General features: G+C 37.1%; 1 long non-coding RNA gene across 1 annotated transcript in view; it reads left to right on the top strand.

Annotated features, from left to right (window-relative positions):
* Positions 1-27,136, top strand: part of LOC121431698 — a 64,830-nt gene that overhangs the window by 21,482 nt on the left and 16,212 nt on the right. Inside the window, exon 3 of the long non-coding RNA XR_005972153.1 lies at positions 19,624-19,999. This is a non-coding gene — a long non-coding RNA (uncharacterized LOC121431698). The remainder of the gene's footprint in view (positions 1-19,623; positions 20,000-27,136) is intronic.

Here is a 27,136-nt window from a genome sequence, read left to right as displayed (position 1 = left end):
TTTCGTAACTTCCCCTATGTAGCTTGGAGGAGGGGAGCATGACATGATGCCCAGTGGCAAACAATTAGCCAAATCATGAAGTCAAGGATTTTTTTATATATACTAGGAAGAGACTACTTGCAGAAACCCCAGGAACAAGGTAGGTGCAGATTCTTTAGTAGTCAGGCCTGGTGGGTGTTTCATAAAGCTCTTCGTAAGTTAAGAGCGACTTTAAGAACGACTGGTGAACATTTCTTACGCGCTAAGTAATCACCAATGAACATATCATTTACTACAAGAAAGGATCACCAGTCATTTTTAAAGTCGCTCCTAATTTACAAACAACTTTATGAAACAGTCTATAGATTTTAAACGTTTACCATTGTTCCAAGTATAGACCTGAGTATTCAATTTTCAACATTCAGTATTTGATTTTGATTTAGTGAATTTGCCATTTGAATTTGAATTTACAATTTTAGCGTGAAACTATTTATTTTCATTTGAATTTATAATATTAACATGAAACTGTTTATTTTGAATGGTAGCCTGATCAAAATAAAATGTCTGGAATTTCTTTTATGAAACTACTTCTCAAGTATGGAATGGGCTGAACATTTCAGGATATGATCCTTGTCTGTAGCCCTCTGATATTAAATTTGAAATATGAATACATAATCTCAATCATGATCTTATAGTGACCCACTTTTGGTTCAGGATGGCATACTCCAAGTTGACCTCTACTCTGTTTGGTCAAACTACTGTTGATTTTGAAATGGGGAAGAATCACCGTTAATGAGAAATAGATTGAATTCTCTTCCGTAGTAAGCATGTTACGTGTTGGCATTTTTATTTCTGATTCATGTTTATTTGAGAAAAATGCAAGATTGTGCAAAAGGAAACCAGGGTCACGTCCAGGAAATCCCAGAATCGGAAACATATATGCTGTTTACACTGGTAAAAATTTCCTTAACCCTGTACTACAGGTGGCGCTTGATGGTAATTTAACCCCACCTGTATAGAGTACAGGGTAAAGCTTAGCATGCCTTCTTTTAACACAACACTTTTGCAAATTAAGCAAGCCCTATAGCACAGGATTTAGCCCTGCAAAATAGCATCGTTAGCCAAGCAATTGCAGCAATATGAGTGATAGACTGGGTTTAAGAGTCGCAAGTGGGAAAATAGACCTGGCCAAGCCAAGGATAGTGCAACAGAGCCAGTGTGGTTTTTCTTTTTCTCTTACATTCTCAATTCTCAAAATAGTTTCATGAAATGACAAAAATGAATCTTGCTCCATCGTGACATATCGGAGATGAATTGTCTATTGATTGATGGAAGACAGATTTTAATAATAGATCCAAGAGCTCAGTACTGATTATGCCAAAAGATTCAGACACAATAAAAAATGCTGTCTTATTTTTTTGATGGGTCCAAATATTAACTATTGTTTTCCTTGCTTTCTTGCAAATGACCAAAGTAATGAGTTTTGAAGTAGAAATTTGAAGGTCATTGATGATTGGAAATACATTTCTTGAAAACATGTGTCTTGCATCATTCAACGGTAGACTAATTCATCACATGTAATACAGGAAATTGAAATTGTGAACTACTGACATTTACTTATTTAATACCTAGTGTTGTATTAATCTATCCTTGGAAAAGAGATGAGTTGTAAGATTGTCAAAAACAAGTCTGTCATTTTTAATTCAGTTGATGCTTAAGTTGAATTTGAGAGAGTTTTCAGTTTTTTAAGGTCAGTACACCAGAGAATGTTTTTTTATGATTGAAAACTAAATGAGTCTGTAAATTCATTTATTTATTTATTTATTTACTTTCTAACTAACTTACTTATTTATTCATTTATTTATATATCTTTTTGTCCCTCTCTCGCTCTCTCTATCACTCATGCTTTCATTCCCTCTTTTTCATTATGTCTCCCACTCTCTTTATTCCTCTCTCTCCCTTTCTTTCTTTCTTTTTCTCTCCCAATAATTTACCTCCCCTCCCCTCTCTCTTTCTCTTCCTATTTCTCCAAAACTTTTTCATCCCCTCTCCCCTTGTCCTTCTATATACTACCCCCCCCCCTCCCCTCCCTCTTGCTCCCTCTCTTTCACACTCTATCACCCCCCCCCCCCCCCTATGTCTTGTATTACATTCCCAAGGTGACTAACCATCATATCAGCATTCCCTTTCCCTCACATCTCACTGGAACACTCCAAACAGAAAAATCCAATATCCAGCTTCAGACTTTATGCAAAATCACTTCTTTTTCCACATGCCATGTTACCATGACAACCATCCTGAACTCATCTGGTTCAATATCTGATGAATCTCAACTCTCTAAGGGCTTCAGTTGATTAGTTTTTAGCCATTATTATTGCTCTACCGGTGGCAAGGCTGTTTTCACTTTCATTTTCCATGAAAGTTTCTATTATTAATTAACAAGTTTGTAAGCCTTCATGTTAGTGAATTCCAAGGTTCTATCATAATCTCGAAAGAAATTGGATTTTCTTTTAAAAACAACTGAGATACGAGGAATGAAATCATATTTTGCAGAAACTTCTCGGACAGAGATTCAGTGGCATATAGAAGGGGGGGGGGTGGCTCCCCCCCTAATTTTCACAACCAAGGGGAAAAAAAGAGAGAAAAGGAAAGAAAGGGAAGAGAAAAGTGGTTGCCTTATCACACCTTTTTTGTACCCTTTTGTTACAACAATTTCTTAAACCCAGAATATTGTTAACCCCATACTATTTTTGTCTCACCTGCGTAGCAGAGCGAGACTGTAGGCGCCGCTTTTTTGACCGCGGCAACGGCTTTAACACCAAATCTTAACCGAAGGTTAAGTTTTTGAAATAACGGCATAACTTAAAAAGTATATGGACCTAGTTCATGAAACTTGACCATAAGGTTAATCAAGTATTACTGAACATCCTGCCTGAGTTTCAGGTCACATGACCAAAGTCAAAGGTCATTTAGGATCAATGCACTTAGACCATGTTGGGGGAATCAACATCAAAATCTGAAACTAGGGTTAAGTTTTTTAAATGACAGCATTACTTAGAAAGTATATGAACCTAGTTCATGAAACTTAGCCATAAGGTTAATCAAGTATTACTGAACATTCTGCTTGAGTTTCATGTCACATGACCAAGGTCAAAGGTCATTTAGGGTCAATGAACTTTAGCCAAAATGGGGTTATTTGTTGAATTGCCATCATAACTTTGGAAGTTTATTAGTCAAGTTCATAAAACTTGGAAATAAGAGTATTCAAGTATCACTGAACATCCTGTGCGAATTTCAGGTCACATGACCAAGGTCAAAGGTCAATGAACTTTTGCCATCATGGGCGTATCATAACTGTGAATGTTTATGGATCTGATTCATGAAACTTGGACATAAGAGTAATCAAGTATCACTGAACATCCTGCGCGGGTTTCAGGTCACATTATTAAGGTCAATGAACTTTGGCCATGTTTGGTGTATTGTTGAATTACCATTATAACTTTGTAAGTATATTGGCCTAGTTCATAAAACTTTGACATAAGAGTCATCAAGTATCACTGAACATCCCATGCGAGTTTCAGGTCACATGGCCAAAGTCAAAGGTCATTTTATAAGGTCATTGAACTTTGGCCATTTTAGAGGTAATTATTAGATTGCTGTCATAACTTTTAAAGTTTATAGATATAGTTTATATAGGGGTAATCAAGTATCACTGACAAGGTTTAGGTCACATGATTAAGGTCAGATGTCAATGAACGTAGTATTGTATCATTTATATGAATGGTGTTTTTGTGAATAATTATTTGATAGTAATTTTCAAAGTCAGCACTGCTGCTATATTGAATTGTGTGATGCAGGTGAGACTGCCAGAGGCGTTCCACTTGTTTTTCTTATAGGCCAGATTTTACGGGTAGCCCTAGCTTAAGACGTATTTTCCCTTCCCACACAAAATTCAGTATTCCCGGACTAGCGGTAACTATTTATGAGCACTTTTCTCTGATTGGACAACAGCACTGACTCTCTTGCCTCTATAGGACAGACATGTAGAGTATTCTCCTTGGCTTGGCTGCATTTCTATTCTCACAACGACTCTGAACCCCAGACTTTCACACTTACCATGGCAATTGCCAGGCTAACCCATTTTGCGGGGCCGAACAATTCCGTACTATAGTTTGGGATGGCCACTTTGCAAAAAACGTTGTGAGAAAAGAAAGTAGGCTAGGCTTAACCCTGGACTATGGGAGGGGCTTATTAGCCATTTAGTCCCACATAATACAGGATTTAGGGAAATTTTGCCCACGAGAAGTGGGTACGTAAAGACTATACCAGGTTTTGAGCTAGAGAGCCATCGTGTTCCCTGATGTAAATCCCATCTCGATGAGGCCAATTTCATGTATACCAACCAACCTCCATTAGGCAGGGGGAAAAGGCATTTAGTCGTTAATTGGAAAAGGCAAATCATAATATTTCCTGTTTATTTTCCATGATGGCAAGGGCGAAGGGCCTACAAAAGGGCCGTCTGCATCATCCTGAGTTTTCAAATTAGCGCGCTATTTCTGATCTGGCAAATTATCCCGATCTGAACAATCTCGAGATTATTTGCAATGCAGACGCAATTATCGCCCTATTTCGTAGGATTAATCTCGAGATTGCAATCCCAAGTCAACTCGGGATTATTTTCAAAATAGCGCGCTATTTCACAAATTATCGCGCTAATTCGCAGGTGCAGACGCACTCGGGATTATTTATACACGGCAATACATCGATGCCTCGCTCGAGCAGGAATTGCTCTTCTTGCGATGGTGGAGACGGGGTTTCTTGAATCTCGAGATTAATCGCGAAGAGGGCCGATCGGGCTAAAATCTCGAGATTGAGCAAACTCGGGATGGTGCAGCACTGCCTAATGTATGCTCACAGTGGGCAGGAATAACTTTCACAATCATATTGGATAATCTCCCTGGGGAGTTCGTGGGAGGAAAAGAAAATATAATGATCCCATTCTTCCTCAATGTAAAGTCAAAGTTGCAGCAAACAAGGAGCTTTGAAAGCTCCTCGCAGCAAACAATGATTTTATGAAAATGTCTATGAAATCTAGATGTGGTTCATGTACATAACCCCAACTGTTAAATAATGAAAGGACAAGTCCACCCCCAACATAAAGTTGATTTGAATAAAAAGAGAAAAATCCGATGAGCATAACACTAAAAATTTCATCTAAATCGAATGTCTTATTTGCATGTCACTGACTTGTGCATATAAATGTTTTGTGAAAAATAAGCAAAACTTTGGTGTGAGAGTAAGTGGCATAACTTTCTTATTTAACATAAATAATAATTTTATTTTAATAAATAAATAACAGAAATAATAGCTGGCTGCGCTAGCCAGAATCTCAGTTCAGGGGATTTCGGGGGAAAAAAAAATGACCTCAGACATCCTCAAAGAGGAGAAGTTTTCCTGTTAGCTTTCATACTGGCTGTTTCACCAGCGAACTTCACCGGGGAAACAGTTTCACCAGTGAAGTTCACCAGGGAAAAACGCAGTATGAAAGCGGTTTAACTATTTTGTGAAATTAAGCAAAACTGTAAAATGTTATAACTTTCTTATTTTTCATCCAATTTTTACGAGATTTTCAGTGTTTTGCTATTTTGATTTTTCTCTTTTTGTTCAAGTCAATTTTTGTTGGGGTGGAAATGCCCTTTAAAAACACTTGGGCAGTCATTTTAATGTATTTGGTTTCAACTTTCATGTTAAAAAACTTATCCCAATCCAACATCTATTTAAAGTTACAGTATTTGAATGGATAGAGAAAATGGATGTAAGGGATTGCTTACCTTCATCAAGGATCTAAAAAATTTTTTTTTTTGTTATTTTGCAGCTAACGCCGTAATAATGATTACATGCCGTTAGGTTAGACAGGAGTCATCGAGATATGTATTAGCTAATAATAATGACTGAAATTGTATGCATCCATGTAGACACTTATAATATTAACACTGTAGGCTATGGAGTGAAAGAATTACCGTTTTACTCATTGCGAAGCATGTAATAATGCTTATATAAATTGTCAGGGTTCCCTCTTAAAATATTATTGCGTGCACTTATACAGCATAGATAAGGCCCCACAGTTAAAATGCTTCCAAACCTCCTATAGACTATGATCCGAAAAAAAACTTGTCATAAATGACGTCTTGCATGCATGAGAGGTAGTAGATGTACATGATTGAAATAAAGAAGATGGAAAAGAAGAGCTAAAAATAGTCGTTAAACATATTCAAATTCTTTCCAGCAAAGCCAAAAATGAATTATTCTGTGAGTGAATTTGCTTGTAAATAAGTTAGGCTGGGCTCCTCTCATGCAGGGGTAATACGATAACGGAGAGTACATCCAGACATTGACATTTACTTGAAGCCGATTTGAACCTGAATCGTTTCTCACTTTGACGGACTTTTATGAAAGATATTCAAAATTTCTGCAATAACTGGGGGCCTATCTGAATTGTTTTGAAAGCAGTAGTAATCATTTTAAAGGGATTGTTCACCCTGACAATATTTAAATTGGTTTTGATAAAATTTGAGAAAAAATTGACGAAAGTCTATAATGAAAATCTGTCAAAGAATAAGATGGTTATTGAATTTTGACATTTTTGGTTTTGTGACGTCATAGACGAGCTCCTCCTCCATGTGATGTAAATTACCTGGAATGTCATTTTCTGAAAAAAATATTTGAAGTGGTTTTACTAGATCCCCTGATCCGCTGCCAAGTTTAAACTTATCTTGTAGTAAGTTGTGAAAAGGTGCCCCCACCCCAAAAAAAATAGCCTGCAGAGCACCCATTTATATAGATTCATGTACTGTTTTGGGAATTAATGCAATCATCAGTTAATGCATATCGCATCAACTATCATTTTTCATCTGAATTTGGATAGCATTTTCACAGTTTTGCAATTTTGAGGATATCCATTCCATCAAAATGAATTTGAGTTTAGGGTGAAAAACTTTTTTTTTATCATCATGAGGGAATTACCAAGTCATCATGTATTCATGAAACAATCCATGAATTTTGAAGAACCAAATTTAAAAAAGAGGGATTGATAGTTCAGTCACGTCGGGCCACATTGATTGATTTTGGTATTATTTCAAGCATGAATATATTGAGGTTTAAATGTAATAAAGGTGACCACATCAAATCAATATATTCATACGAATTGGTTATTATTTTAATTTTGATTTCACAAGTGGGAGCGTCGTGTTCTAGTGGTTAGGACTCTCGTGTAATTTCCATCTGAAGGACGTGGGTTCGATTCCAAGCCATGGCATGTTTACCTATATTGTGCTACACTCAACCCAGGTGAGGAAAATGGGTACCGACAGGATGTAATTCCTCAAAATCTGTGTGCTACGGAATCGGTAGACTAGCTTACCAGGGGTTATAGCCTATAGGAGCGCCTTGAGCATCTAGCAATGTGGATACATGCACTACACAAATCTGATGTTTCTTTATTATAAAATATGAGGTGTGCACTATATAAGAAAGGTTATCAAATGTAGTCCGCTAAAGATTCTTTTAAAACGAATGTTCTATTTTTAATTTTTTTTTGTGGCTAATGGTTCTTATGTTGATAAATGCTTCTTCTGCAAAACTTCTATTTTCAAATTCATCCAAGAAAATAATGTTTATGTCAATTCAGACTTCTTGAAATTTATGTTATTTGTGTTATACATTTTGTTGGAGAATGTCCAGCATTTCACTCACACAGGAAAACACTTCTAAACCTAATAAAAGAAGATGAGGAATTGCTATATATTTCTGAACATTTCAACTTTCAAGAACCTCAATGATTTGCCATTTTCATCCTGTTTTTTTAACCAATGCCAAATTAACCGATTCCTCCAAACACAACCTCAACCTACTTGTCCTTAAAATTTCTTGCATATGATTCACATCTCTTCCTCTAACTTACTCTCACATCAAAGTATTTTACGCAAATGATGCAGTATAATAATAATGCTGATTGGATAGTCGATTACAGCGGAGGAAGGATATGAAGAAGAGGATTTATGGAAGATGGTTCAGAAGGGCAAAGCGGGGGTTGATATGTATTTTTTTCAGTATTAATTAATTAATTCAATCTTTATTTCGCAAAATAGGATAAGAATACAAAGAAACATCAAATAATGTGATTAGATAATATAATACATTGCGTGGCTTTCCATGAAGGTTATCAGAAACCTGTAAGGCTGGATCGCCAAAACATAGTAAAAAGACAACATCGTATTATTGTAGTAAATACAATGTAGGAAAAGGGACAGAGAAAAAAAAAACAAAGAATACAAAAGTATAGCAATACAGCTCATTGTGCCTGAATAGTGCAGAGCCCAGGGAAAAGATTCCTTTGGGGCTTTGTCCCCGAAGCGGTCAAAAGAATCCTTGAAAATTGATTGCAATGTTAAAGGGAATATTTAACTTTGTGAGCAATTTAAAAAATTATCATATTGCTCTTTGAAAATGTTATGAACATTCGACTAATAACTCAAAAATACCCATGTGAAAGTTTGGGATCATAACATATTCGGGAAGTGTTTTTAAAAACTGAAAATCTGAGGCAATGTTTGAAGAGAAAAATGCACTTCTCGACGGTTGATTCATGATTCTGTGTCCAATTTAAATCGATATTATATAGCGCCACCTTGTGATGTATGTAAGAAAGTAGGCGGAGCTTACCACGGCGGAATTCAGTTCTCCGTGATCTGTTGTGTTCGAAGTTTGTTGGGGGGGGGGGGGGTCTGTGTTCTCTCGGTGTCCGCTCTGTGTGATAAGCGCATGTGCCTTGAAGTCTGTAATAGCTCTATGGTGAAAGGGTTTAGTTGTGTGTGTATCGCTTGCATTTCATTGGGGAATCTAATGTACTGTCAGGTGTCGAACTCGTGAGTGTCCATTCCGCCTTTGGTCTGTACATTTTGTATATGCTATAGCCTGGGTCAAGCCACATGTATGCCTCGAATGATAGACCAATAGCTCTCTGGATAGACCATGGGATTTTGACGAATTTATATTTTGGCGACATAAATTAGTAGCAAATAAAACGGCAACAGAAAATAACGCTAAATAACGGCCAGGTCTACAAATACATGAAGAATCCCAGAGCTGCGTACAGTGTTGAGTAGGGATTTTTTTTTTTTTTGTTATGTGGATCATGGAGGGATGGAGTGTGATTTTCCAGAAGCTATATTGTGCCCCTCCCCCAAAATTACCTTTCTGTTCTTTGCTTTACCTTTGCATAAACTACAATACGTACTTGTGGTTCTTGATTATTCTCTTTTACCTGGTCACGATATAGCAAACGTCCGTCGACTGGTTCGATCGAGATAAACTGATATGGACGATAAAAGAGGCGAATGCACTGAATATAGCTCCTTGTATGTATCCGAGCGCAACTCTTGTCATGATATGTCGATGTGCATGTTTACATGCACGGAACATAGCTGGGAATAAAGGCAGCCCGAAAGGCATGTGACCTCCCCTCCTCCACCCCCCCCCCCCCCGTGCCCCTGACATGGAAACTTCATCATCCACCATCGTGTTTGTGTGTTTACGTTCTCCACGAGCTCCCCCAACAAAGATCATCCCATCCATTGGCGGCGGAAGCCAAAAAATTTAGGGGGTGTCCACCTGAATTTTCATGGACACAGGTAAAATATTTGACAAGCGCCCACAAAAAAGGGTTATCAACCTAAATTTTAGGAGTTGCTTACCTAAAATTTTTGACAAGGAAAAAAAAGGTCATCAACCTAAATTTTTTTTTTGGGGGGGGCAACACACGTTTCAGGGGGGTCCACGTGAATTTAGGGGGGATCACGCAGGAAAAAAAATTGAAGTAAAAAAAAAAAGATTATCAACAAAAAAATTTAGGGGGGCCGTCCCCCCCCCCCCCGCTTCCGCCGCCTATGTTCCCATCAACAATTTTCGGTATAGGCATATCTTCACGTAAGATACTTGGGAGAAACTCCCGGGTCCTGTTGCTCCCCCCCCCCCTCCGATCGATCGGGGCCTATCCGTTTTAGACTATTTTGGAACATGTTAGATATAGGGTAGTAATTTGCAAACCCAAACATCTCAACTCCCGAGACCCTGGAATATCATGACTGTATAAGACCTACAAATTATTATGCATAAGTTTGTTTGTTTTGTGTATTTGATTTGCATGTATGACAGTGTGTTTTTTTGGAAGGGGTAGCCGTATTTAATTTTATCCATGATTGGGGTCAATAATTCTTTACATTTCTCCGCCATATAATCCGCTCATGACACCTTTCAAATCATATCACATTTCTTTTTCAATTTCCACTTCTCTCCCGCTATTTTATTATTTTCTGCTTCCCTTCGCTCTTCCTTCCGTAAATTCTTTACAGTATAAAGACGCAATCTGATTTTTGTTACACAATCCTATGAACCTTACGTGAAGATAGTTTGTTGTGTTCTTTTCTAGCTCGTAATACCTGAAAACCTGTAAATTGGTTATTGATTTTCTTTATACAATTTTTTTATAAACCCCTCATTATTTCAGCGTATTATGAAGCATCCTTTACCTTCAATCTGGCATTGTTTATATATATCATCATATCATGTTCATTTTAGGAAAATAATGAAAAATGAAACAATGTAAAAATCTTAGTTTGAGTCAGAATTTTAAACAAAACTAGTCACACCGTCAATCACGAAAGTTCCCGTTTCTGCTCGATCCAATCACTGTAATTTTTAGATTCCATGGAATAATTAGTCCATCATCACCACAGCCATCAAGTAACAGTACACTTGAATTCGTGTATTTTAAAACAAATGCTTGTGAATGAGCATAATTGTATTTCCGTCAATATTGAAAGGCCATCTCTAACAGGGTAAGACCCCCCCCCACCACTCTGGATATTTTATCGTCGGTTAATATGCGTGACTGTCGGGATAAGGGAAGAGAGGGAAAATAGAAGGGAAAAGGGTGGGGAAGAGAAAGAAGAAAAGTGGAAAAGGGGAAAAATTAAAAGAAAAGAGGTTGTCGGACTGACGCCTACTGGAAAAATGATAGAACTGATTGTCACGAAGGAATGTTCCTCTACTCCATGTATATAGGCTAAATACCATCAGTGTAATGTAGGCACACAGGGCTGTTCTAATAAAATGCTTTGAATGTATAGGTTTTATGTTTAAATCCCTTAAAATTAAGCCCATCATTTTTTACGTACAGTGATTAAAATTGCCCGGCCGTAGGTCCCAGTCGCGAAAATTGTCGTCATTCAATTAGAGTATTCAATATATTCACAAAATTCTTATATACGTGTTGGGCATCACTTTTAAAATAGTCCCTTTCAGATCAGTAAATTTAGTTCGCAATATAGACAGCTTGTTCTTTATTGTTGTACAACGTCCAGTCGTGATCAAGTATTTATATCACAAAATATATTGTTGAGATGATAACCTTCGTATATACGTGTAGATGAAATAGCTTATTGTGTTTCGCGCTTGCAATGATTTTTTATTGAGGTACATCGAATTTGATATTTACATTTAAAGAATAACCTACTTAGAATGTTTAGTTGTCGGGTCATAATATAGAAAACTTCAGCTCGCGCTATTCGCTTGCATTGTTTCAATGAATATCCCCCATGTCAGCAGTGACGTATCTAGAACAAACGAAGCCCAGGCAAGTGCTAAAATCGCACCCCTTTCAAATTGTAGGTCTATTATATATATACTCGGCAGTTGACCAGTCAAAACAAAATAATAGTTTAGTCCGTTTCTTTTAATCGTGCAAATGATGCGTATCTAGCGTAAACAATGTATGCGAGCGCTAAGCACGTGCCTATTACGATCGTATAAAGGAATATTCTAAGCAATTTTTGTAATGATTAACATAATGCATATCCAGACAATGAAAGCAAGCGCGAAGCGCGAGCCGAAAATTGATATTGAGACCTACAATCGGGACATTTTTCACGATGCCTATCTATAATTAAGCAACTCATGCAAGCACGAGGGTGAGCTGAAAAAATATATTGAGGGGAAATTTTAATAATAATAATTATAATACTAACAATAATAATAATTCATAATAATAATGGTGGCTTATATAGCTCACAGGTCCACCTTTCGGTGCTCATGGCGCTTCAAAAAAAAAAAAAAAACACAACACACACCAACAATATAAAGCGAAAGGGTATAGATTTTGAATTCTCCTGAATGTTAGTGGGAGATCAAAATTTAGTTTTCAACTGGGACTTGAATGTTTCTGTTGATGAAAATTTGACAATTGATTCCATAGCTTTGGTCCTATAACAGAGAATGCATGGTCCCCCATTTGTGCTTTGTTCTGGGTGTAGGGAGCAATAGAGCATCAGATGATGATCAGAGCTACATGAATGCTAATATTTTGAGATAGAGCTTCGGAGGTATATGGGGAAGAGAGAATATAGATTGAATGATGTATAAGTAAAAGAATTTTGAAGGTGATTCGTTTATCAACAGGCAGCCAATGTAAGGACTGAAGGATTGGCGAGACGGAGTCATACGTTTCAGTGTACGTTAGGAGACGGGCAGCAGAGTTTTGTAGACGTTAAAGTTTCGTCGAATCTTTTTGTGGGAGGTTACAGAACAATGAGTTTGATAAATCTAAACGAATGGAAATCAAAACATCGATAATTTTTAGGACTTTTGTAGGAATTCATGAAAAGGATACCTATCTGCATTGGGGTAGGCCCTAATGTGAGCGCGAAGCGCGAGCTGATTATTGTTTTACACAAACATGTATATCCTCACCTAAAAATGTCCTTTTAATTATCGTTTGTAAAACTAATGGAGAGTTTTTATCTCCCTTTTGACAAACCAGAAAAAATATACTTCCGAACTGTTTGCAAGAATTAATGAAAAGGTATTAAAAAAAATTATGCAAACTCGTAGCTATAGATTAAAAGTTATGACATTTGCGTTTGAAAAAGGATTTTATTTTTATAAGGAATGTTTGTTAGAATTCAAGGAGAGAATATAAGTAGATCACTAATCAAAAGTTGTCACGAATATTCATCTCTGGGTAAGGACATGCAAGATCATTAAAGGTGCATAGGACGGGGGTATTAATCACACCGTCAGCGGTATTCCTTTTCTGCGTCTTAATTCCTTTGTCTTTTCTCTTCATTTTTTGTTTTCTTTTTTTTTTCTTAGCATCCCGCTTTCCATTTTGCACCACTGAAAGTGGCTCCCGGGGCACGTGCCTCCCTTGCCGCCCCTGCTATAGATACGCCATGTAAGAAAGTCCACTTTTCATGTCGGAAAAAATATCAGCTTGCGCTCTGCGCTCTCATCGATTGTCGAGTTACATATATAGAGAGAGAGGGGGGGGGGAAATCAGCTCGCGCTTCGCGCTCACATTGATTGATTGCTTACTCATCCTATTAATGACTTCAAAAAACGTGGTTAATATGTTCAGTTCTCAATAATACTCATAAAAAATTATTGTACATGACAGAAAAAGTGCTTAGAATGTCCGAGTTTGGGCGGAAAATTAGAATTTCAGTTGGCGCTTCACGCTCGCATCATAAAGTTATGCTTATAATATATCCATCCAATTTTTGGTTGAAAATGTGATTCGAATATACATTTTTATGTCCGAGGCTTTTAAAATGTACAACTCACGCTCGCATTTTATTCATTGGTGAGATTTGTATGACATATTTATTCATGAGTCACTGCAAAATGGATACTTTTGTAGGTGAGTATGTTAAAAAATTACTTCTGTGTTTCGCGCTCGCATGCATGAATCATAGATACGCATCTTGTTCATGACTACAATAACTGCCCAGAATATTCAACTCTCAGTTCTAAATAAAAAGTATACAATAAAATGAGCTGAAATGTGATATATATTTAGACCTTATGAGATATGGTAAGATAAGACTGTATTAGAACTTCGATCCTTAGTAGTACGTCAAGCCCTCCAATATATAACAGATAAATAAATGAAATGAATAATGCCAAAACTGAGAAAGCTGGTAATGCCCCTTGGGCCTTGGTATGGCGAAAGAAAATGTGACTGAGAGTGTCGAACACTTCCAAGACTCATGGTCGTCTGACGTCGGTACCGGTAGTATACGTTTGTAGAATCAAGGGCTATACCGACAAACATTTTGAACATTTACCATGGAGTGTAGCTCGTAAGCAAAACTATAAATGAATAAAGAAATAAAATAAAATAATCACTTTTGAAAATGAACACCACTCCCTCCCCCCCCCCCCTCTCTCTCTCTATTGCATGGTTGTGGAAGTTCGTAGAGTGTTTTTCGTTTGCGCGGGCGAGGGGCTCAAATAAAGGATTATAGGTATGTTCGTTTTGATCACACGAATCAAGCAGTAAAACGATACATTGGCACCTTGAGCACCTAACAAGATGGACACGTGTGTTATATAAATCTGATATTATTTTATTACTATCATTATCATTATTTAGAACAAATACGCTACTTGCCCCTTCCAATTCCCTCGTCTCCATTTTTTTCAGGTGGCCGCGGGTTGGCTTAATCTGTAGCGTTCCGTTCCCGCTACCCCTTTCAATAATTTTAATTTTTTCATCGACCATTCTGGAGATATACGATTTCATCTCTCCGATCCGCTTCGTCAGTGTGTAAATGTGCTGGCGTGAAGAGAGGGGGTCGCTGGCAACCAACCTCCAACCTCGGACAAGATAAGAAATTGAAGGAGAAAAAACAAAGCACATTTTGATTTTAGAAACGAAAATGTCTGCTATGTTCTTGTGTGTCTTTTCCCCCTGTTTATATCCCATAATGATGTAATGATATTCATTTCAAGATTTCAAAAATCACGACATGTTCAGACCCCCCCCCCCATTCCTCCATGTCCAGGGTTGCACTTTGTGAATAATTAGAGAATTCAACCACGTCACACTATCGTTTTTGTCCTTTCATTTTACGTCTCTCTCCCAATTTTCTCTCTTTCATGTGTTGTATAATAGTGTACACTTTGACGTCGAAATAAGATTTGCAGACCAACGAAGGGAATGGGAAAGGTATCGATAAATGGAAGCGAGGGGGGGGACGCCCTCCTGAATTTAAATAAGTGGGGCAGTTCCCCCTTAAAAAGGAAGAGGGAAAGAAAAAAAAGAAAAGAAAGAATAAATATGGAAATAAAATAAGAAAAAGTTGAATATTACGATTTACTAATGATACCAAACTAGCAGTTTTGACAAAGGAAAACAATTAAAATTTAAAGCAAAATAATCATACAATCAAAAATATATAAAAAAAAATCCCCTCCGAAATGAAGGTGTTTGGATCAAACCAGTACATTATAGCATTGTACCCCCATATAAATCTCGGAGGTGATTTAGCACCACCGCTTCCCAGGGTCATGTGCATCGGTGTTTCCACAGATCCAAAACAAACTTCTCGAATTTATAGACATTTCCTGGAATTTCTAGTTTGATATTTAAAAAAAATCGTACAAATAATGTAGCCAGCCGAAACAAAATTAAGGACTTAAAACCCGTTTATTCATGCCCTTTTTGAAAGATCAACATAATTACGAAATCCGTTAGCGCGAACAGAAAATTTTCAGCAAACAATTTAAAAAAATATAACATGAATGTTGATAGTTGCTATGTTTAATTATTGTTTACTTGTAATCTTCGGATTTCCCGAAATTTCCTTGATTTGTTTCATTCAGAACCCTTCCTGGAAAAGGTCAAATCTCCCGAAATTCCGAAAATTTCGGGAGATTTGAAACCGTGCATCCCGGGAATAGCTTTATACATGTATAACCCTTTATAATGCAATTTTATATAAGGAATTTCACGAAAATGCTATTGAAATAAAAATATAGGGTTTGAATATAAGATCGAGGAACTTTTAAAACTCAACTCTCTGCGTTTACTAGCATTTCTTTATTTTATTCTTTAACTTTATATGCCCTGTCGCCGAACACTATGTGTCTTTCCACATTTTTTTAAAAATCCGATTGAATTGATATTTTTAGGTTGGTGCATGACTTCATATTTTTTGGTACAAAATACCATCTTGACGTCTCAGGATTCTGGATTTTCTTGGGCTTTTCTACCTATGCCTATATAGAGCAAGGGGAAACAGAGAGGATCAATAAGAAAGGATATAAGAAGAAGAAGAATAAATGTGAATGAAATAAGGAAAGAGGAACGATTTGAAAAACAGAAAAATAGAAATCATTATGCAAAAAAATTCAATCGCGAATATATAAAAAAAAATCAGCTTGCGTTCTACATGCGCTCTTATCATTATTTAGGAAAATATGCAATATTACAGAACAGTTTATCCAATGTTCAGCAAATTTCAGCTCGCTTAGCGTATAATCTTTACACTTACCATAAGACCGTATTTTAGAATGACCCGATTCAGCTCTTCATGTCAAAATATTAACAATTTTCAACTTGTGCATCGTGCTCCGCGCTCGCACCATTCTGTTGTATAATCAATGCAAATTAAATAGTAAGTTTGAATCTCGGCTTTCAGTCATTTTTTTTAAAGCAATATGCTTACAATATGACAATCCTCGATCTTGCTAATTTTTAATTTATCGTAATAGTTGGATATGGATAATTTGGTGTGTGTGTGGGTTGAATCATAATGTTTAATTACACTCTATGATTCATGCCAAAATTTTAAACAATGTTATACGAGAGAACATAAATCAAAATGTTTAAGATATCCATACCCTGCTTGATTACCAAGAGTAGAATGACCCGTTTAAGATGTACATGTACATAAAACAGTTCGCGCTCCTATATTTCCTTTCAAATCGAAATATAAGAGTGAACATTAACTTGCGCTTCGCGCTCGCATCATTAATTTAGGCCATAGTAGGTCCATGATTATAAAAATAAAGCTACGATGTACTTAAAAAATCAGACTTTAGTTGCATGGGACATCCCTCCTAGATGATAATAAGTATTGTATCTGCTGATGTGAAACGTGGATGGAAATATTTCTTACCATCCCCGAAGGACCTAAAAATATACATTCTGGCACTGGCGGCGGAAGATACAACGCTGCCAATCCAGAATCTAATATTTTTATACTTTCGCCGCCGGCCGCAGAATGCAATTATTTTTATGTCCTTTTTATGCCCAAGATGTACCTTTATATATATATATATATTATACTGCACGAACTCTTTTTACTAACTCTTTTTAGGAATCACATTACATTGGTTGTTTGGCTGTGTGCAGTTATGTGTTGGAGGGGGAGATAAACAGCTTTATGTTGTGCAGGGGTGGATCCAGGACTTTCTAAAGGGAGGGGGCACCATTTCCTGAGAAAATTTTGACACGGCAAAAAAATAAAAAGGTTTTCATCTAAAAGGTATTTCGCCAAAAATTTGTCAAGCAAAAAAAAGAAGAGGAAAGGACCTCCCGTTCAAGGGGTGGGTGGTGCACACGTGGGAAAAATGTATGGCATATTTACCTCACAAGTTTTGATTACTACTCTCAAAAAGGGGGTGCAAGTCGGATTTGCCCCCCCCCCCCTCCCCTCCTTGACCAGCCAGCGCAGTTGTGCTCGGCCCATCAGAGCTCAGTCTTAAATATATGAAATATTATAATCATATGACTACACATGCATTAGAAATGAAAACATTATGTCCTGCATTATGTTCATTTTTCGAGCGATATGAGAAGAGTCTTACGTAATACCAAGTAATTTGCATACCCACATCACCTATGAAACGTTCATGCATGGGATGAAGGCATCCTCCCCCCGGCCCCGGATCCTCCCCTCAGTTCACGACATAGGCTACTACACAGAGCTCGAGAGACCACATGTCCTTATTCCATTCGCAAGTACATGTATGATATGTTTTGGATCGCACATATTCTTATGCTACACTTTAGATTTATCTTCAAGTAATACATCGACCCAAATTTGCCACGTTACTATCATCCCGGCGAGGAATCAGTAAGTCCGCAATTTTTCTTATCTAAAAGGGTCTGTACGTATCTTGTATTGCGCTCAGATTCTGTTTCTCTTCTTTGAAAGTGAATTTCTCTGCTTCGACACCCAAGAACCGGCAAGGCGCTACATTACACGGCACGGGCCAGCGGAACATGCGCTGCATGTAATGTTTACAATTCTCAGTGCAGCCGCCGACACCGGCCGTAGAGGCCCTCCCCCCCCCCCACTATTCACTGTTGGTTGATTGACAGTTCTCGCTTGCGTAGCCGTTAATACTAGTACGATCTCAACGGCAGAGGGAGTCGTACAATTTATTTCAAATTGGCGAAGTCTCAGTGATTTGAAAAATCGTCTAGTAGACGCGATCCAATATAATCACATATTCCCACATACTAACAACTTTTCATCCGAAATAAAGATGATTTCTAGGGTTTCTTGGAACAAATACATAAACTCATAAACATATTTCATCTTAGTTTGAGAATTTTTTAAATCAGCTTCTCACAAAGTTAAACGATCCCTTTAAAGCTTAACCGATGTTGGATATTCAGGCAGTAGGTTGTCAACAGTAGCCCCTGAAAATTGAAGCAAAAAATATTTCCTTTTAGAGCCCCTCATATAAATTCAGATCATGTTACCAAAGATGATTTGCCATTTTGTCTACTTTCTCTTTGGTCCCATCCCACATGGTCTAATCGTAGTTTGTTAATTAATTTTCAATAAAAATTTAATATAAATATTATTGATAATAAATAAAAATAAAAAATTGTCTAAAAAATTGTAAGCTCATATTTTGGTAATATTGATAGTCTCAAGATTATCTTAAATTATTGATATACTGATGATGATTATAAAGTAATGTCATAAGTGACACTGTCATATTGATGTTGATTTATATAATTTCCATGATTTATTATTCATTTACTGACCCTTGATGAATAGGCCTACTTTTTTGGCAATTCATTAAAAGCAATCATGTGTGTATACTAGGCTAGATAATGCATTAGATTATTTTCTGTAAGGGTCATGCCTTTAAAAACAATTGTCTCCATTTGTGCAAGGAGATGATAAATTAGTGCCAATTTAAATAGAGTATTGCTCAGGCCCTATGTGAATATAAATCCAGGCAGGAAAAGCATTGTTTTAATAAAATAACCGACCCCAGCTAGAGCCAGGGTAGAGAGAAAAGATAGCAGCGCTCAATAAAATACACACAAAATGCACACTCATAAAAGCTGCATTTGTCGTAAATCACGCTCACAACATGAGCATATATACACACTCATATATGCTCAACACACTTTCATTACTGTATTGGAGTGTGTGTGTATGTTGTTGTGTGTGAACACATACTATTAGTAAGCAGCTAGCACTGGACATGGTACAAGCATTTATTGCACTCCTTCCCGCCTGGAATCTTTTTTTCATTGAATCTCCTTATGGGCTTCGTTAAATTGATGCTGGGTTGGTAGCATTGGCAATTTCTTTGCCACACCGGGGAAGGAGAAGGAGAAAAGAAGAAACAAGCCGCTGCCGACATCATCTTGTTGGATTTTTCAACCGTGCTTGGAAGACGTTCCGTTTCCGTGTCCCCATTTTATTCATTCTGCTTGGATTTTCTCTCCTTTCCCAACTCTCATTCCCCCGTCTCCTTTTCGCATCACTACAGATCACTCAGCTTTAATGCGTAAAACGAACACGGCCCTCCGACGACGACGATGACATAAGCTCGCCTCCCGTCTCCCGAGCCCAACGAGAATTTAACGACTGCTGGCAAAAGGATTGCTCTGGCTTTGGTGGAGGAGAAAGAGAGAGAGGAAGAGCCGGTGAGCATTGCTAACCGACATCCACCCACACTACTTCGGAGTTAAGGATCGGATGCGGTTGCTATGCATTCTAAATGCTGATGAATCGTCGTTGCTCATGCCTAGTGAGTGGAGTGCCTCCATTTTGGAATAAGGGATTTTACTAAGTGCTGCACGTCTGCCCGTTTTTGTCCTCATTGCCTGGGATGTGTAAAACCGGGAGGCCTTTTCTGTAAGAAGGTAAGAAAGATTGATTTATGAGCCATTTATTTTAAGGATTTTTTGTTTGTGTTGTTTCAGGCTTGCTGGTACTGGTAGCACTGTTATTAATGGATTAGAGTATAGGCTTTCACAGGTTCAAAAATTCATTTTTGGCTTTGCCTACATTCTGTTAGTTGCAGCTCCATGCTCTATCTTATCTATGTTCTCTCTGCTTCACTTTCATAACTTCTCTCTCTCCCTCTGTCTTTTTTAACCTTTATTCCCCCCATCTCAACCCCCCCCCTCCTGTATTCTACTTACTCTCTCTAACACTTTCTTTGTCTCCTCTTGCCCTTTTCCTCTCCCTTCTCACTCTCTCGCCTTCTTTCTCTTTTTCTCACTCTTTCTCCTATCATGTTTAATATCTCATATTAGCTATATTATTATTATTATTAGCTGTTTTTATATTTCAAAGCAGTCACTGATCTTCAGAAAATCCGCAAGCAACCTAGCTTGATATGATGTGTAATACCGTGGACCTAATCCATTATATTATTATATTACGTTGTGAAATAATTGCAGGTTATTTCTGCATCAAAATCAGAATTTTCTTTACTGCTATCTCTTTCTTTTCAAAACCCTTTTGAACATTTCATGTATCTGTTTTGCCACCTCACCCTCCTTTCACCCATTTTCACTCTCCTTTTACCCATTTTCACCCTCCTTTCACCCATTTTCACTCTCCTTTCACCCATTTTCACTCTCCTTTCACCCATTTTCACTCTCCTTTCACCCATTTTCACTCTCCTCTCACCCATTTTCACTCTGCTTTCACCCATTTTCACTCTGCTTTCACCCATTTTCACTCTGCTTTCACCCATGTTCACTCTCCTTTCACCCATTTTCACTCTCCTTTCACCCATTTTCACTCTGCTTTCACCCATTTTCACTCTCCTTTCACCCATTTTCACTCTCACCCATTTTCACTCTCCTTTCACCCATTTTCACTCTGCTTTCACCCATGTTCACTCTGCTTTCACCCATGTTCACTCTCCTTTCACCCATTTTCACCCTCCTTTCACCCATTTTCACTCTCCTTTCACCCATTTTCACTCTCCTTTCACCCATTTTCACTCTCCTTTCACCCATTTTCACTCTCTCTTCACCCATTTTCACTCTCCTTTCACCCATTTTCACTCTTCTTTCACCCATTTTCACTCTCCTTTCACCCTTTTTCACTCTCCTTTCACCCATTTTCACTCTCCTTTCACCCATTTTCACTCTCCTTTCACCCATTTTCACTCTCACCCATTTTCACTCTCCTTTCACCCATTTTCACTCTCACCCATTTTCACTCTCCTTTTTCCTTAATAGACACAATTTTGGCTTGCCTTTCATTCATACCATGGGCTAGAGTTGGATATAGGACTTAAATTTAATGGGGGGGGGGGGGGGGGAACAAGATGGCACACACATCTGTATTGAGTTTGTGTTTTATAGAAGTTATTTGAAAATCATAGCCCTCCCAAACAAGGTTCTTAAGTTAGAAGGGAGGCATTTTCTTTTGAATGAATTCTGACAATCGTAAAAAAGAATCATCATATGCAGAGATGCCAAGTTAAAAAAATGTTTATATGTGTGAGATTTTCATGACTCTGCGTCTCTGCACGCACGTGGCCAGTACTTTCACTTGTACGTTTCGTAAAGGCGCGCTCGCGAGATATGGGCTTCATCATGTTATCGATCCATACTACAAAACCATGTGATGCACGCATGCGATTCATTGTATCACATACGAGCTGTGCGCTGACTGCACTCTCGATTTATCTCGCGTGCTGGCATAGATGCGACGGCGTGCGAAGGCGGTCGGCCTGTATGTGTAATCTAGCGAATAATGCTACTTTTTCTCTCTTTTTTTTCTGTCGGGTCCCGATGCGTGAGAAAAATGGGTGCCATGCGTGAGACTTGGTAGCTCTGCATTTGAGAAAAGGAGGCAATTTTCTGGAGGGGGGGCCTTCTTCAAAATGCCTTAACAGGAATAATTCATGTCCTCCGATCCTGGACGTGGACAGAATTTGTATATATTATGTTAACATTCAAAATAATTGGTATTATTCAGGATGTGTCTAATTTGAGATGACTCCAGGAAAGACAAATCAAAGACATCCTGTATTCTGTTATTGAAGTTTCATATTACATTTATTGTTCACTTATTCTTGGTATTACATTGCATATTTTTATATTGTCTCCTATTCTAGTCTGTACTTAATAGCTTGGTGCTGGTATGGTGACACAATATATGCTCCTGCATCATTTGCTCCGGTCTTAATATCTCAGAAGACAGTTAGGATTGTAATAAGAGCTTTTGGTTCAGCACATTGTAAAGATTTTTTTTATCCTTTTTTGGGGGGCTATGCATTAATTTTTTTTTAACTTGAATTAGTCTCTAATTTCATTCATTATATTAAAGGGGAAGTTCACCCTGAAGAAAACTTTGTTGTAAAAATAGCAGAAAAAATAGTAAAAAATATTGGTGAAGGTTTAAGGAAAATCTGTTAAAGAGTAAAAAAGTTTTGGATTTGTGACGTCATAAACGAGCAGCTGCCCCATGTGTTATGTAATATAAAATGCATGAATTTCAAATTTTTTATGGTTCCTGATAACTTAATTTTGTTTTCTATTCATGATCGGGTGTGAAATGATTTGTCTATTGATATACAAAAGGTACAGTGAAAACCATTCTCAATTTTCTGAAAAACTGACATCTCATCGATTTTTTACCATTCGCTATGTAGGAATGCTGCTCGCATATGACATCACAAATCAAATAATTGATATTCTAATAACTTTTTAATTATTTGATGAATTTATCTCAAACCTTCGGCAATATTTTTTATTATTTTTTCTGCTATTTTTACAATAAACTTTTTCTCAGGGTGAACTTCCCCTTTAAATCTCGATTGTTTCATGTTGCTTTTTATATATTGAAATAAATTGAACTGAACTGAAGAGTATGTTAAGGGTTTATTTACTTTTTGGAGGTTAGGTTTTATGTTAGGCGTTAAGGTGCAGATTTTCATGGAGTGTCTCGTTTATCTTCACCTGCAGACATTTAGAGCTGCATGCATGCATTTTTTTTTAATTTAGAAATATGTTTTTTTAAGACGTTTCATTCAAATGATTTTTCTTAGGTTGTAAGAATTAGTACAAACTTGCTTGTTTTCGGAATTACAGCCATTAAAATTGCTCTCATGCATAATGATACCCTCAGTTATTATTCATGTACCATACATGTACTTCCTGAGATAAACCTCACTGGTCTTTATTGGGCAAGCTTCAATATGTCGAGAGAGAATTACCGTTGATGATTATTTGATTGAATACTGTCCTAGCATTTCTCTTTTTTTGTGTGTGTTTGTATTTAACATATACACACTTTTAAACTCCTTCCCATAAAATGTTGATGAATAGATTACTGCCGATTTCATGAATTTTGCCATTATTTTGCCCTCCCACAAACGAGTATAATTATGTAAATGTTTGAGAGTGCATTATTTTTTTATCTGACTCCCTTCATATTTTCCAGTAGGCCTATATATTCTACTTGTAGAGTTGTAATGTTTGAAATACAAACAAACGATTTCATTCAATTTATGCTAAATACATACACGTTCTGTTCAGTTGTTATAAAGCGATGCCCAGATCTTAGGGAAATAAGAAGTCCATATTACTACACTATCACAAAGAGAAAAATAATACCATTTATTATGTACAGATTGTTATGAATATATTGGAAATCAAGCTTATTATTTGTGCTGATGATTCAGGTCTTTTATAACTCTGATTAAAGTAACAAGGGAACCAGTCAGGCTGCAGACAGTCGCAAATAAAGGACTTGATCTCATACAAAGTGGACGTTCGGTAGGATATAAATTAATGAATGAATGGCCTGTGTATGGGTGGAGATTGATGAAAAGTGATTTATTTCCAGGCACAGTGGAAGAGGAGGCATTATTAATATATGATTTATTTATCATGAATGAAGATAATATAATTTCTATAAATTTGTCATATGCTTGTGATTCAAGACGATGCTGAGTACTCGGAAGCCTGGGGGGCCTTTGATATTAAAATCTGGACACCATGCTCGCACACAAACACACATTGAAAAGGGTTGTTTTTCAGGGCTTGGTGGTGTACTGTATGTGTATTCAGTGAAAAGAATACATGAAAATTTTCCAAATTAGGAAAAATCATGTCATGAAAATTAAAATATGAGGCATTATTTAGGGTAGGGAAAACATGACAAAATCTCAAAGGATTACTTGTTTGGTCCATTTTAAAAGTCACAATATGTGCTATGAAACCGCCTCGATCACATGAATCCCAGTTTAGATTACCAAAACTTTTTCAGGCTTTGAAATACCTGTTAATTATTAATTATGTTCACATTCACACTGCGCCGAAACATACATGTACCCACCGGGATAAGTTAATGAAGTTACGAGCATGGGCAGTATGGTCTGATAAGCAAGCAATGCGCAAGATTCAAATTCGCCAGCTCAGCAGCCACCCATGGTGCCTGCGCCCAACTACATGCAGGACTAAAAGTTCCTGTAATTTGCCTTCACACTGCCAAAATACCTGCGAACGTGGAAAATCTCAGCGAAAGTTCTCGTAATTTTGACAAATATTAAATATTTAACAGGTATTTTCTTTTCACACTGCCAAAATACCTGGAAAGGACAAAATTCAAGACAGTCTTATAACACCTATTTTGGATCTACTTTAATACATGTAATTTTTTTACCCAGACCTGTTTTTATTGGGGGGGGAATGGTAATTGTTCAACAAAGAAATTGTATGGCCAACCATTTATGGCAATGTCACTTTGTATTCTTCAGATGTGTGAATATCCCTTTACAGCAAACACCAACTCACAGGGATGTCTACGTGTAGGTGTTTATGATGGATAATACATATGCTTTTCCTCTCCGGATTCCCGATTGTTAAGTCTTGTTTTCCTCTCCTAAATGCCATATTCAGACATTCAGGAAGTTTTGCCCGTGTCGGCAGGAAACCGGGCTGCTTGTGTACTATGCTTTAAAGCTGATATGAATACTGGTATTTGAGGAAGTGTCTGCCCTTTAATTTCAAATGGGAGTAAATTTGTTTGAGATTTCACATGCTTTTAATTTGCGTGATTAGCTCATTTATTTTGCACAATTACCGGTAGATCAAATGGTATATGGACTATTAAATGGCTATTGGACCAACTGGTTTATTAGATGAGTTAGCAATTGGACGAAATTGGCATTGGATGAATTTGAAATAAACCCTGTAAAACTTGGGTGTTGAATCTGACACCATTTGGTGTCCCTCGAGGACAACCCCTTGTAGTCTGCAGGAACAGACCCTAATTGAAACTTAAATCACCAAGTGGGTCTTCACAGAAGACTAGCACATATAAAACTTACTGTGCATGAATCAGGGCCTACAGTACACAGGTCATTGTAGGATGCGCAATCAGGCCCTTTATCTCAAGTGAGGGCTTCGCACAGCAGACTAGACACCCTGAGATGTAAAAAAAAAATTACACCCTTGAGAAATGTTAACATAATGTGAAACAGTGTTAAAGTAACAACCAATGGTGTTGATTGTAGTAATGGGTCTATGTAACACCGGAGTAAAATAATTGATGTGTTTTGCCAGTGTTATGCTGACATATGGCATCTATATTCTCTCTCTTGATAGCAGAAATTCAATTTTCAACAGCACAAAATGATATTTACTCTTCTACCAAGGTTTTTTTTTACCTGACTGCTAAGAAAGCACAAATGCCTGTGAGCAAGCAACCAGGGGACCAACGGCTTTAGGTCCTCTCTGAGGGACCTGGTAATGCCTTACCAAAGGGCACTTTGCGCACCACTTGGGAATCGAACCCCCGCTCTGCCGACTGAGCTATCGCGCCTCATTTGACCTCAAATATTTTATTACTTTGCATTAGGAATTTAATTATTAATATAAAGAAAGGTGATCGATTGTTTGATCAGCATACGTTAGCATACAATGTACATTGTTATTGACATTTTTTCTGATCATTTCTGAGTATAACAGGATGATGTTTCCATATGCCTTGTTTGCCCGTTCATTTGAAATATCAATTGAAATTGACAATTGACCAAGGGGCAATTGCCCTCTTTAATTGTGCCTGTGCATTTTAATAGGTTCAGGTTGTGATTAAGTGTTGCTGGGTATAGCTGTTGTTTCATAGAGATATAGTTTTTCAAGCTTATAGGATACCACTCTTGGTTGTAACAGCTGGCTATATTAATATGCATATGGTAGCAGTCAGCTTGACGCCTATAATTAGTGGAGCCATCATAAAGTTATCCTTGAAAATTTGTTTGAAGGGACTGATCAACGAAGAAACTCAAAATCAATGGAGCATGCCAGTGAAAGCTCTTTTGCGAAGAGTTGGAAGAAAATTGTAAGGGGTATATCAAAGTTGAATTATTACTGTGATAGTAATGATATCTAGAGTAAAAAACATTTTTTTATGTTACAATGTTTACTTTATTCATGAACCTTAATACAGTAGTTGCTTAAACAGTTTAGAGAAGTGGCTGAAATCTTATTAAACAACAAAGTTTAATTTTCAATATTCAATTCTCAGTGAATTAAGTATGGTTGTTCAAACTGTTACAATAACTACTGTAAGTTTCATATAGTTAACAGTGCTGTATAAAATTAAAGGAGAATGAAACCATTGGAACAAGATAGCTTGTGTGAAAACAGAAAAATCAAAGAAACAGATCAACAAAAGTTTGAGAATAATCGGACAAATAATGAGAAAGTTATGAGCATTTGAATATTGCGATCACTATTGCTATGGAGATAGCAAATTGGCAATGCGACAAAGATGTGTGATGTCACTGATGAACAACTCTCCCCATTACTTTAATATATATTTCACTTGAATTGCCTCTTTTATCACATCTATCCATAGGTCATGTGTTCTTTCTACATGAGGGCATGTAATACATATTTTTTAAGAATACAAAATGGATAAAGAGTTTGTATCATTGTAAGAAAAAGCAAAAAGAGACATTTTGAGGGTATTTTATAGTCCACCAAAGGGAAAGTTGTTCATCAGTGACATCACACATCCTTGTC

This window comes from Lytechinus variegatus, chromosome 18 (genome assembly GCF_018143015.1).
Source record: "Lytechinus variegatus isolate NC3 chromosome 18, Lvar_3.0, whole genome shotgun sequence".
NCBI classification, from domain to species: domain Eukaryota; kingdom Metazoa; phylum Echinodermata; class Echinoidea; order Temnopleuroida; family Toxopneustidae; genus Lytechinus; species Lytechinus variegatus.
The sequence above is the reverse complement of the archived record's forward strand: the minus strand, read 5'-3'. Positions and strand labels throughout refer to the sequence as shown.